At 42.8% G+C, this 12,260-nt stretch overlaps 1 protein-coding gene across 2 annotated transcripts in view; it reads right to left on the reverse strand.

The window, feature by feature from the left end:
• Nucleotides 1-12,260, reverse strand: part of PRICKLE2 (prickle planar cell polarity protein 2) — a 327,787-nt gene that overhangs the window by 89,427 nt on the left and 226,100 nt on the right. The gene's annotated exons all lie outside the window — the stretch shown is intronic.

A 12,260-nucleotide genomic window follows, 5' to 3' on the forward strand; every position in this document is an offset into this window, starting at 1 on the left:
AAGGAAGGCCAAGGAAACCATTTTCAACAGGCTGCCAGTCACCAGCCCTTGGATCCCAAACCATAAACACATTCCTTGGCAACTGGCTCTTGGCAAGAGCATCTAAAGCAGTGTTCCACAGCACGCCTGTCTTTGGAGAAGGTGTGGCGGTGCCCATGTGGAAACGTCATCAAAGGTTAGAGGCTGCCAGGTAAGCAGAATGACAGTGTTCAAACTTGGACTTCAACCTTTTCTTCTAAACCGATAACCCCAAAGCCATGTCAAAATATCTTTGACTCGACAGAGCACTGGACATGAACCATGACTGCAATCTTCTTGACTACAGTAGTAATTAAATAGACATAATACATATGCCGACCAAAAATATTACCTGTGTTTTTAACAAATACTGACAACACACCATTTTTATAAAAGCTTCCTAGAAGCTTGGAAAATGGAAGTGGTTATAAAAAGAACAGCAGGTGAGATTTTCTTGAAGAAAAAGAGTAAGACAGGTTTTTCCCACTAAACAAACCTGGCCCTAAGATCCCATAGGAAAGACATTTTCACCTGTACAGAATATCCCCATGGGTTTGAAATTCTAATCAGAAACCCAAATCTCTATTTTTAATAAAATAAAATATAATATAATATAATAGTTAATATAATTAAATATTTAAATTAAGCATAATTTAATAAATATAAGTAAATAAAAATATAATTAATGTATTATATATGATATTTATTATATACAAGGTGATCATGCATGTGAATTATGTGAAAAGGTATCAGCCAAAGATAAAACTCTCCCTAAAGTTGAACATTTCTCTTTTAAGGTTACCATCTGCTCTTTTTTATGGCTATAAAAATGATGAAGCAGGAAAAAGGTTGATATCAACAATGCAAAAGGATTTCAAGCTGCCACCAATAAAGAAGAGAAAAACAATGGGAGGAGTAAAATTTTAAGAAAATAAACTGTTCTATGTGGTACTCAGATCTTTAGGATTGGTTTCAGTAATGTCGTATCCAGCCAATGAGAAAGCGCAGAATCCTAATCCCCACACACGCCTGATTTTTTGACAACAGCTTTGTTCAGGTGTAATTCCCATACCATAAAGTTCATCACTGTAAAGTGTACAAATCACTGGCTTTTAGTATAGTCACAGTTTTGTGAAACCATCACCACTATTTAATGTTAGAGCACTGTCATCATCCCAAAAGAAACCCAGGGCACATTAGTAGTGACCTTCCACATTGCCTTCTCCCTGCCAGACCCTGACAACCACTCATCTCTTTGTTATCTCTATAGCTTTGCCTTTAGGAGATCTCACAGAAATGGTCATGTCATACACAATCTTTTGAAACAGGCTTCTTTCAAACAGTATGATGTTTTCAAGGTCAATTCATGTTGTAGCCTGTGCCAATCTTCCCTTCCTTTTTATTGCATTATAATATTCCATAGTGTGGATAGATTACATTCTGTTTATTCATTCATCAGTTGGACATGTTGACTGTTTCCACTTTTTTTTTTTTTACTTTTGTGAATAACACTGCTCTAAATATTTATATACAAGTAGTTCTGTGTGAACATGTGTTTTCAATTCTCTTGGGTATATATCCAGGAGGAGAATTACTAGGTGATAGGGTAACTTTATATTTAACATTTTGAGGAGCTGTCAAACTTTTTCAAAAATATCTGCACCATCTTACATTCCCACCATTAATGAATGGGTGTTTTATTTTCTCCACATCCTTGCCACACCTGCTATTATCCTTCCATTGTTGCCATTCCAGTGGGTGTGGACTGGCATCTTATTGTGGTTTTGGTTTGTATTTTCTTAATAGCTAATGATATTGAGCATCTTTTTATGTGCTTATTATATATCTTCTTTGGAGAAATGTCTGTTTAAACTTTTACTCCAATTTAAAAACTGTTAGTTTCTGTTTATTGTTGAGTTATAAAATTCTTTATATATATATTCCTGAATGCAAGTCCTTTATCAGAAATAGGATTTAGAGAAATATTCTCCCATCTGTGGGTGGTCTTAATGATGCCCACTGGAGCACCCGTTTCTTATTATGATGAATTCCCATTTATTTCTTTTTCTGTGGTTGCTTGTGCTTTTGGTATCATACCTGAGAAACCACTGTCTGACTCAAAGTCATAAAGATTTACTCCTATATTTTATCTAGGAGCTTTATGGCTTTGGCTCTTACATTTGGGTCTATGACTCATTTGAGTTCATTTTCACGCATGGCGTGAGGTAGGAGTCCAACTTCATACTTCTGTGGATACTCAACTGCCCTGGCACCATTTGTTAAGAAGTCTTTTCTTTCTCCATTGGATTGTCTTGTCAAAAATCAATTGGTCATAAATATAAGGGTTTATTTCTGTACTTTCAATTTTATTCCATTGACCTGTGTATTTTATGCCACTATCACTCTGTCTTGATTACTGTAGTTTTACAGTAGGTTTTGAAATTGTGAATGTCAGTCCTCCAACGCTGTCTTTCTTTTAAAAAATTATATTGGCTCTCCTGGGTCCCTGACGTTTGCATCATGAAATAGGAATTTTAGGATGAGCTTCCATTTTGAGCAAAAACATCCACCTGGGATTTCAACAGAGATGGTAATGAATCTAGCAATCAATTTGGACAATATTGCTATCTTAACAATATTAGGTATAATCCATCAACAAAACGTCTTTCCATTTATTTCAGTTTAATTTTTTTCAATGCTATTTTGTGTTTTTTAGTTACAAATCCTGCACATTTTTTGTTGAGTTTATTCCTAAGTATTTTATTCTTTTTGAGGCTATTGTAAATAGAACTCTTTGCTTACTTTCATTTTCAGATTGTTAGTGGACACAAACACCAAAGGTATTTGTCAACTGATCTTCTACCATACAATCTTGTTGAACTCATGTTTTTAGTTTTAAGAGAATGGTGTGTGTGTGTGTGCGCGCGTGCGCGTGTGTGTGTATTTCTAAGGATTTCCTGCATACAAGATCATGTCATCTGCAAAGGGAGATAGTTTCATTCTTTCTTTTCCATTCTACCTTTTATATCTTTGTCTTGCCTAATTGCTCGGGCTAGACTCTACAACACAATGGTCAACAGAAGTGACAAGTGCAGACATCTTTGTCTTCTTCTTGATCTTAAGGAAAAGCATCCCATCTTTCACTATCAAGCATTACTTAGCTGTGGGTTTTTTGCAGATGCCACTTATCAAGTTGAAGAAGCTCCTTTCAATGCTAGGTTTTGGAGTGCTTTTTTTTTTCTAAGTCACAAAAGGGTGTTGGGTTTTGTCAAAAGCTTTTTTCCATCTATTCAGATGATCGGTTGGGTTTTGCCCTCACTCTATTAATGTCTTCTACACGAATTTTGACACCAAGATGTACTCAAGAAACAAAATCAGTTTAGTTCAGCCAAGTCAGGCTTGTCAGATTCCTCCACCTCCTGCTCTCCGTCAGACTGAAAATATACACAGACAGAATGTACACTTGGAGCTGGTTTGCATCTCGAAACTCAAAGAGGTTTCTTCCAAACCCTGGCTGCTGCTTTTAAAAATAGTCAGAGCCCATTTTAACAGTAACTCTTTAATTAACTGGCTACTGTAAAGAAGTCAAGAGTGTTAGGAAGTGGCTAGGGCTTTTTCCCTACAAATATTTTTATACCAGTTAATGACTTAAGGAAAAAAAAATCTAGTGTGCTTGAGCAAATTTAGGAAGCTCTTTGGTGACTAATGGTTTATACTAGGAAGCCATACTTTTAAAAACAAAATGTAGAGGAATTTTTACCAAATTCAGTCTCCAGAAGATTCATCAGAGCACCTCATGTATTCAGGGGTGCAAGGAAGAGCACATTTAATGTTTGTTGGACAGAATTGACAGAACGGAAGCCCAAGGAAAAGAAAAAAGACAAGAAGGAAACAAAACACGGAATTACAGAACCAGATTCAGAATGAATCTCAAGAATAAAACTACAGAGAGAATAGACGGAGAGCAGAGGGCTAAGGGTCTATTTAGTCAACAACTGTCCAAGCCCCTGTCACATGCCAGGCACTGCTCTCGCACTCAGGATACTTAACCAAACCAGACAACAATGTCCACCCTCCTGGGACCTGAGCAATCCACATAACAAGTCATTTGGTCAAAGAGAGTACAAGAAAGGTGAAGCAGAATGAGGGTGATCAGAATTAAGGAGGGTGCATACACGCAATGAATGCACAGCATTTGTCTTACCTATACCTTACACCCGTGAATCCAGATTCGTACACCATTCCTCCAACAAAGAAATTATCATCCCCACTTTCTAGAGAGGCAAACAGAGGCCCAGGGTGGTCAAGCGAATATGTTCAAAGTAAATGGTGAGCAGAATGGAGACTCAAAGTAGGATCTATTTGACCCCTGAACCCAAACAATTAACTATTGAAGGCATGCCTGATCCCAAATGCAGAATACCCTTGTGCTTTTGAAAAACAAACACATTGAGAAAAATCAAAATCAAAATCAAAGAGGAAGGAAAACAAAAATGGTAACCAGACACCATAAGGACCTCACATATTTTTCCTGCTAGCTGCCTGCCTTCTACTTCTCATTTATAATTAACAGGCACTCCTGTGGCAAGGCATTTTTATTTGCAAAGCATTTTCAGTCCTTGAGTGATGCCACGACAGCCTTTGGAAAGACTAATTGAATAACCCCTGTTTACAAACAGGGAACCCAAGGCCCAGACGCTCACATAGGAGCAGAGGGTCAGAGATAGGCCAAGAAGATTTCTCTTGATCCTCACGTCTCTCTCCCAGTCTTGGCAAAACGTACACAGCAATACCAAACAGCTCTCTCTTTCGACACACTGATTAAAGCTTTTCAGGAGTGTGTGGGGGAAATAGATGATTTGGCTTAAAAAAAAAAAAAGACATTTATGAAAATAGAACCTGCTAGTAGAGCAGGATTTCATTTAAAAAAAAATTAAAAAACCAACCACATAAAGCATGCATTGGTTTCATTCTGTCAGAGGTGACATTCTACCTGCACGTAATTGGGTTTGTGAATGACAGGTTTCCGAGGAAGAAGGCAGGATCCTGAGAGCAGTGATCCCACTTCCCCTTCCTTCCCTCCCTCTGCCCAGCCACATCCCAGCAAACCCCTACCTAAAAGTTACAGCTATTAATGCATTCGCCTCCACATTCAGAAGCCGTGATGATCTGCTCTTCCACGGAATACACAATATTGGTGGGCAATGGAGGCTCTCTTTTTAACCATCTCAAAGTACTCTTGTCATCTGGGCCCATGACCACACCATTTGAAGAGTCACTAATTTATGCTAATTAACTTACCTACTGTGCTGGGGAAGGGATTCATTATAATGGACAGGGTGTGCCAGCGCACTGAGTTGGGGCGGGGAAGGGGTCTCATCTTGGAAATGTTGACAGGTTATTTACCACACTGAACCCTGAACCACAATGTCTTGCTTTGTATGAGAAGTGGTAAGATGAAGGCAAAAAGGGATCCTCCTTTAGAATGAGTTTCTGACAAGTTCACGTCCTAAATGGCAGGATTCTAGATTTGGATGACATTGTAAACATCATTAAGTACTTAAAAAAAAAAAATCTTTCTCTCTTTCCCCTTCCCCTTCCCTTTTTTTCTTAATGAGAGGAAAATAATTTTCACGGAAGGACTATGTGAAAACAGAGCTGCCCAAGATTATATGAGGGAAGGAGGCAGCCCTCTCTCAAGCGCAACCTGCTTTCCACACTCCAGGCATTTCATGATCTTAAGGTCCCAAGGGTTCCAAAGACATAAGTTTGGAAACCAGCATACTCCCCACGACAGCTCAAGGTCATTCCCAGCACTTAGCAAGATGTGAATGAGAGGCTCGATATTTTAATAGATGACAGAAAGACCAAAAAAAAAAAAAGTGGCTTTCAAAAGACAATCCTAATTGTGAAACTCTGCCTATAAATAACAATTCTACTCCTGGGAAATTGTAAATCTGGTTGCCAAGACATGACATGGTGATGCTTGGGGAGGAGTGGGGGAAGCAAGAGATTCAGAGTTGAGAGATGTGGGACAGGGCCCAGGGAGTGCATTTCTGTCGGTATCCCTGATGTGCACTTGGCGGACACTCTTCTGTCGCTGGCCTCCAGTTAGAAAGGAACACTGGGGTCAGAGTGTGTGTTCTACCAAATCCTGGATGGTCTCAGGAACCCTGGGCAATGTCCATTCTTAAAACTGTTCCAGGGAACCTATGTCGATTTCTCCTGACCACCATGACTTAGACTCTGACATCACTAAGCCCACCTGTCACCTGACTGGGCACCCGGGTAGGCTCATGAGTAAAAGGTGCTGGAGAGGCACTACCACATGAGCCACCAGAAGGGTGTCTCACTGCCAGCTGCACCATCTGTCCTCCGCCTTCCACCTCCCCTGTGGTATGGGCTTCTCAGATGGGTCCCAAGTTCATGGCCAGATCAGGTCCAGGCCACTTTTACGAAAAGGATCCAAGGGCAGGCTGCTTAAAGGGCAACACAGCCCCAACACATGGTAAATGACTGATGAGGAACAAGCAACACTGGGCACATGATAATGTGGCCCTGCCTCAGGCAGCTGAGATCAGGTGTGGGAAAATATACTTTTGTTAAAGACAAAAGGGATCAAACAACCCAAAGTCTTCCATAGCTTTTTGCTTCAGAATGAACGCATCCTTGGTGTTCTCCCATGATTCCAGCTCATTGAAGACAAAAACAAACAAACAAACAAAAAAAACAAAAAAACAACTCTCTTATTCTTAAGAGGAAAAAGGGAACCTTTTTCTCCATATTATAAAGTCACTGCTTCCTTATCCTTAAGAAGAAAAAAAGTAGTACACAGTTGATGTGGAAACGAATCAGGAATTGCAGATAAGCAAGAAGAAAAATATTTCAAAACACTCACAATCCCAGAGATAATCACTGTTAAACAGAAACAGCTGTTGGTCCTCTTTCTCTTTCATGTTAAGAAACTAGAGACCAGATTTTATTCTCTGTGTCCGCCATCAGCAAGCACCAAGAGACAAGACTGGCCTGGAATGACAAGGCATGAGCCAGAACACCCACTCACGTCCACACAATCCTCTCGGCAAAGAGAAGAGCATTATTCAATCCAGATAAGTGGGTTTGTTCTGAGCCGGTGCCCTGTAACAGGATTATAGAACTTATTTATGTAGCATGGAAGATGCCAGCAATGTGGGAATTGCATATTTATTTATGGGCATCACAGAGTTAAGTTAGGTCCGTCAGATAAAAAACATCTGAAAACCAGATTTCAACAGTTATCGACTTTCAATTTTCTGTGCAAGTGGGGAGAGATGGGGCAGGGATAATTTATAACCACTAAGCCTTGGCTCTGAATTGAATCTTTGTACATCAGTCACATACTCTCAGTGCTGTGGCAACTTCCATCACTCCAAACCACCTGGACGATCCACCCTGGGCAGGACGGGCTCAGGAGGAACTGGGCAGGAGCTCGACCTTCTCAGTCTGCTCTGTTGCCCAATTTCTTTAAGTTTCTAATGACAGCCTCAGCTTTTCATAGGCATGCAAAGCACCTGCTTAAAAGGAGGTGAATGTTGTTCTGAGTTCACTGTCCTGTGGGGACACCTCCCCGGGGTGTTGCTAGGAGGTAAAGAAGCATGTTGGGAGAAGAGAGTTTTTACTCTCCCGAAGTCGACCGGTAAAGACACAGCGGGTATTAGCAGAAAAGGCATTGCTGTATTGTGCTTCAAGAAAGCCATGAAGAACCGGAAGTGGCATCTGCCTGCCCGAAGGTACGGTTGAGATAATCATGTTGGGAGTAAAGCAGAGTTGTCAAAGCTGAGCTGTGACATAGAATGCCAACTGCCACCCGTGATTATATAACCTCCACATGGGGCTTCTGTTCCCACCTTACCATCCTTCATGAAACACACGTGGGGGGTCAGAACGGCAGGAATGAAGGCAGGCAAGAGATCCATGTGTGGAGAACAGCCTGAAATGAAGTGAGAATTTCCAGGAGGTAAAATTACCCCCCAAGGAGAGTTCTGACCACCAGGGGCCAGGCTCCTGCCTCTCCACTCTAACATGTGCTTTGTGACCAGAGGATGCCAGGAAAGGTTGAACACAGTGGCTCCATTTCTACCACTAGCATCATTTCTCACATTTATGGAGGATGTATAATATTCATATTATTTAAAAATATTTTTTTAATGTTTATTTTTGAGAGAGTACACACATGTGCATGAGGGCAAGGGAGGGGCAGAGAGAGAGGGAGAGAGAATCCCAAGTAGGTCTGCACTGTCAGCACAGAGCCCAATGTGGGGCTTGAACCCCTAAACCGTGAGATCATGACCTGAGCCGAAGCTGGTCCCTCAACCAGTGGAGCTGCTGAGGCACCTCTCCTATCCTTTGTGTATAGTTTATCTCATTTACTCATTCTCAGCAGTCCTGCCGAGTTAGCATTTTAACCCAGTGCACAGATACAAAAATCAAGGCTGTAAGCTCATACCTGACTTCACTGAAGTTGGACAGATTAGAACCTAAGCCATCTGACTCCAAGAAGAGTGATCTTTCTATCACCTTGTTGTATGCAGAGTGGCCAAATCTTCCTTCTTTTCCTCCAGGCATCCCGTCATCCATCTGTCCATTCATCCACCCATATCAATCCATCCATCCGTCCGCCCCACCAGCCAAGCAGACAACAGTGGATGGGGTGTGCTGTATGCAGGGCTGAGATGTCGAGCCCAGAGCAGCGATGAAGACATACACCTGCTCTAACCTCCTGGAGCTTAGAGTCCACGGAGGCAGATGGACAAGAGGCAGGTCAACAGACAGGTAAACCTGCCATTTGTAGACTGGTGTCCGTGTCATGATGAAAACAAACAGGGACATGAGAAAGAGAGGGGCTGAGGATGGGTTAGGACGGGCCTCTCTGCTCAAGTGACATTGGAGCTGTGCTCAGAAGACGGAATTTGGGGCTGCTCTGAGAGAACCCATGGGGAGGGTGGTGCAGGCAGAGAAGAGCAAGCAGGAAGAGTGAGAGTGCAGAGTGAGGCACTCTCAGGATGTGGTGTGTGGCCTCCCCTCCCCCATCACTATCCGCCTCCAGGAGAGTGACCAAACTGGATGAGCGGCCGCCTGTCCCAAAGCTCAAGCACAGATGTGAAATTCAGGGGATGGAGCCATCCAAGTGGGCGCAGTAAAGTTCCTCTGCCCCCCTCATTCCCTTCCCCTTGGAATTCCTAGGTCTTCCTGTCTCCATACCCAGACGTCGGCGTATCCTGACTGGCTCCTTAACTCTGTCCCCAGAGCCACAACTCTCTGCTTTTCCCCTTTTATTGGCAAACACTCAGTCTGAACGAAGGACCCGGGCATGAACTCTGACACTTGTCATGTCTGGAAGCATGATTTCTATCTCTGTGAGAAAGGAAAAATGGCTTCCTAACAAACACAGAAGCTAAGGGGCGAGACCGTGACGGGGCCAGCTGGGCACGAGGCTGGTGTGTGCTCAGAGCCAAGGCCACGCTGCCTGGCTCCCTCCAACTCCCTGCCCTCTGCCCGGGCTCCAGCGGCTCTGGCCATCTGCACCGAGACGGGCTTCTCTCTCCCCAGCGTTGCCAGACTTGGTAGAGGATAATTTTCAGTGGCAGCTTCTTCCTCACTGGTAATATGTCAATTCCTATTTCCCAGGGCAAATATACAGAGCCCCCTACTCTGAATTTATCTTGTAATTTCAGACACATTCCCTTTTATTGATGTTTTTTTTTTTTTATTTTAATGTTTTATTTTTGAGAGGCAGAGACAGTGACAGTGTGTGTGGGGGAGGGGCAGAGAGCGAGGGAGACAAGAAATCCAAAGCAAGTTCCAGGCTCTGAGTTGTCAGCATAGAGTCTGATGTGGGGCTCGAACCCATGAAGTGTGACTTCATGATCTGAGCCGAAGTCAGATGCTTAACCGACTGAGCCACCCAGGCGCCCTTGACTCATTCCCTTTTATAAATAAGCCCCTTGCATGGCTTTAGAAAAACTTATCATGACCATCTCTTACCAGGCTTTGGTTTAGGCGTATGAGGTCTCAGTAGCTGGGGGGACAATGTCTTAGATCGGCTTTCCCCAGAATCAGATTCTCAGGAAGCATGTGAGCATAAAGAATGGTGGAGGGATGATCCCCAGAAAATTCCTAACAGGGAAATGGAAAAGGGAATTGGTGAAGGGAAACATCCCAAAGTAAGGGGAGGTCACGAGTGGCTACAGCTTTGGACAAGTGGGACTCCTTTCAGCTGAGGAGCTAAGGAAGATGGTTTACAACCTTCCTGGCGGGGGGGGGGGGGGGGGGGGGGGGGGGGGGGCACCTGGGTGGCTCAGTCAGTTAAGCATCTGGCTTCAGCTCAGGTCATGAGGTCATGATCTCACGGTTCGTGGGTTCGAGCCCCACGTCGGGCTCTGTGCTGACAGCTAGCTCAGAGCCTGGAGCCTGTTTCAGATTCTGTGTCTCCCTCTCTCTCTGACCCTCCTTTGCTTGTGCTGTCTCTCTCTGTCTCTCAAAAATAAATAAAAAACATTAAAAAAAATAAAAAACAACCTTCCTGGGAAATGTTCCACAGGAGAGTCAAAGAGGCAGAGTGCTTATCCACCAAGTACCAACAGTCACCGGGTAAGGACCCCTCCAGGGGGCCCGGGGCTTGACCACAGGCCAGACAGGGAGGCTATCTACAGCAAGAACCATGGGTCACAGTAAACTGGGCTAGTGAGTGCCAAGGAGGGAGACAGGGACACCAAAAATGTCTGCTGCAGGCAGCTTCACTTACTCAACAATAATTTACGAAACATCTATATACTATACATCCTGGTAGATGCTGTGAGGGACTAAAGCAAGCAAACAAACAAAACAAAAGCCCCCACAAGACTCCCTGTTTGACTGGGACATGAAGATACACTTGCAAGCAAAGAGCTAAACCATATGTACCAAAGCGAAGAGTTCTTTGCGGGGATATTGAGAAGGTCCTTGTTTCTAAGAAACATATGCTGAAATATGATGAGGTAAAGGATGATATCTGTAATTTGCTTTCACATGGTTAAGCAAAAATATTAATAATATATATGCACCTGTGGGGGGATGAGAAAAATTAGCAAATGTGGCTAAATATTAACAGAGACATCTGGAAGGATGTATGAAAGTTTATAGTACTATCTTTTAACAACCATATACACCACAGTTTTTCAAAATAATAAGTTTTAAAACAAACCAACTAGTAGGAGGTTGCTAAGCAAAAAGAGAAGGAAGGAATATGCCCAACAGGTGAATAAAGGGCATGGAGGTGGGAGAGAACAAGGGGTCATCGAGGTATGGAGAAGGAGTCAAAGATGGCGACAATAAGGCAGCTAGAGAATTACACACACAATCCTTGGGAAGGCATTTTGACTTCATTGTAAAAATGTTCCCTGGCCAGTGAGAATCTGCCTACCAAACAAACACACAGCTAGCTAATTCAGCATCATAATGAGTACACACAGTGAGCCCTCAGAGGAGAAGCGCTTGGCCACGGATGGTGTCTCCATGGCAACATTGCTACCTGCATCACTGCATCCCCAGGAAAGGCTATGGGTATCTAGAGAAGCTCTGATTTCCTTAGCCGCCTGTCAGACTTGCTACCCTGCTAAGAATAAACCAACGTAGACAGAACAGTTACTCTTTCTGGAAAAATTCTTCAATTTCACTTTGTCCACATGCTAACTGCGATTTTACAACACGTATGTTTTGCTTCACTGGCCATTTAGGAGAGCAAGTTCCAAGAGAGTTTCCTTTCCTGATGAGTCCTTCAGGAAAAGAGTTTCTGGGGAAATCACTGCAAATTGAATTCTAACGCTCACCTCCAGACTTCATGGCAAGGATTGGAAGGCTCCACAAATATGTATTTTGTGCCTTCCTCTTCCATGCTATCTGTTGAGACACTTGTTCCCTTTCTACCTTCCTTGTAGAAGAAGGTGGCTAAGCTCAGGAAGACAAGATCTGAGAATTAAATATTGCCTAAGTACTCACAGGTAGTCTATTGTGCAATGAATTAAGATCTTAGGATTTGGAGGCCCTATAATTTGGGTTCAAATCCTAACTCTGCCACTTCACGGACTTGCTGGTAGGATGAAATAATGAATACATACAGCATACTTTGTATAGTGAAACCTGACTATGTATTTGCCAAGAGATCACATCCTACGCTATGTGGAGGGATTTAAAATAAAAGGAAGGAGTCATATTCCTGTTTTTTA

The sequence above is a fragment of the Suricata suricatta genome, chromosome 12 (assembly GCF_006229205.1).
Source record: "Suricata suricatta isolate VVHF042 chromosome 12, meerkat_22Aug2017_6uvM2_HiC, whole genome shotgun sequence".
NCBI lineage: Eukaryota > Metazoa > Chordata > Mammalia > Carnivora > Herpestidae > Suricata > Suricata suricatta.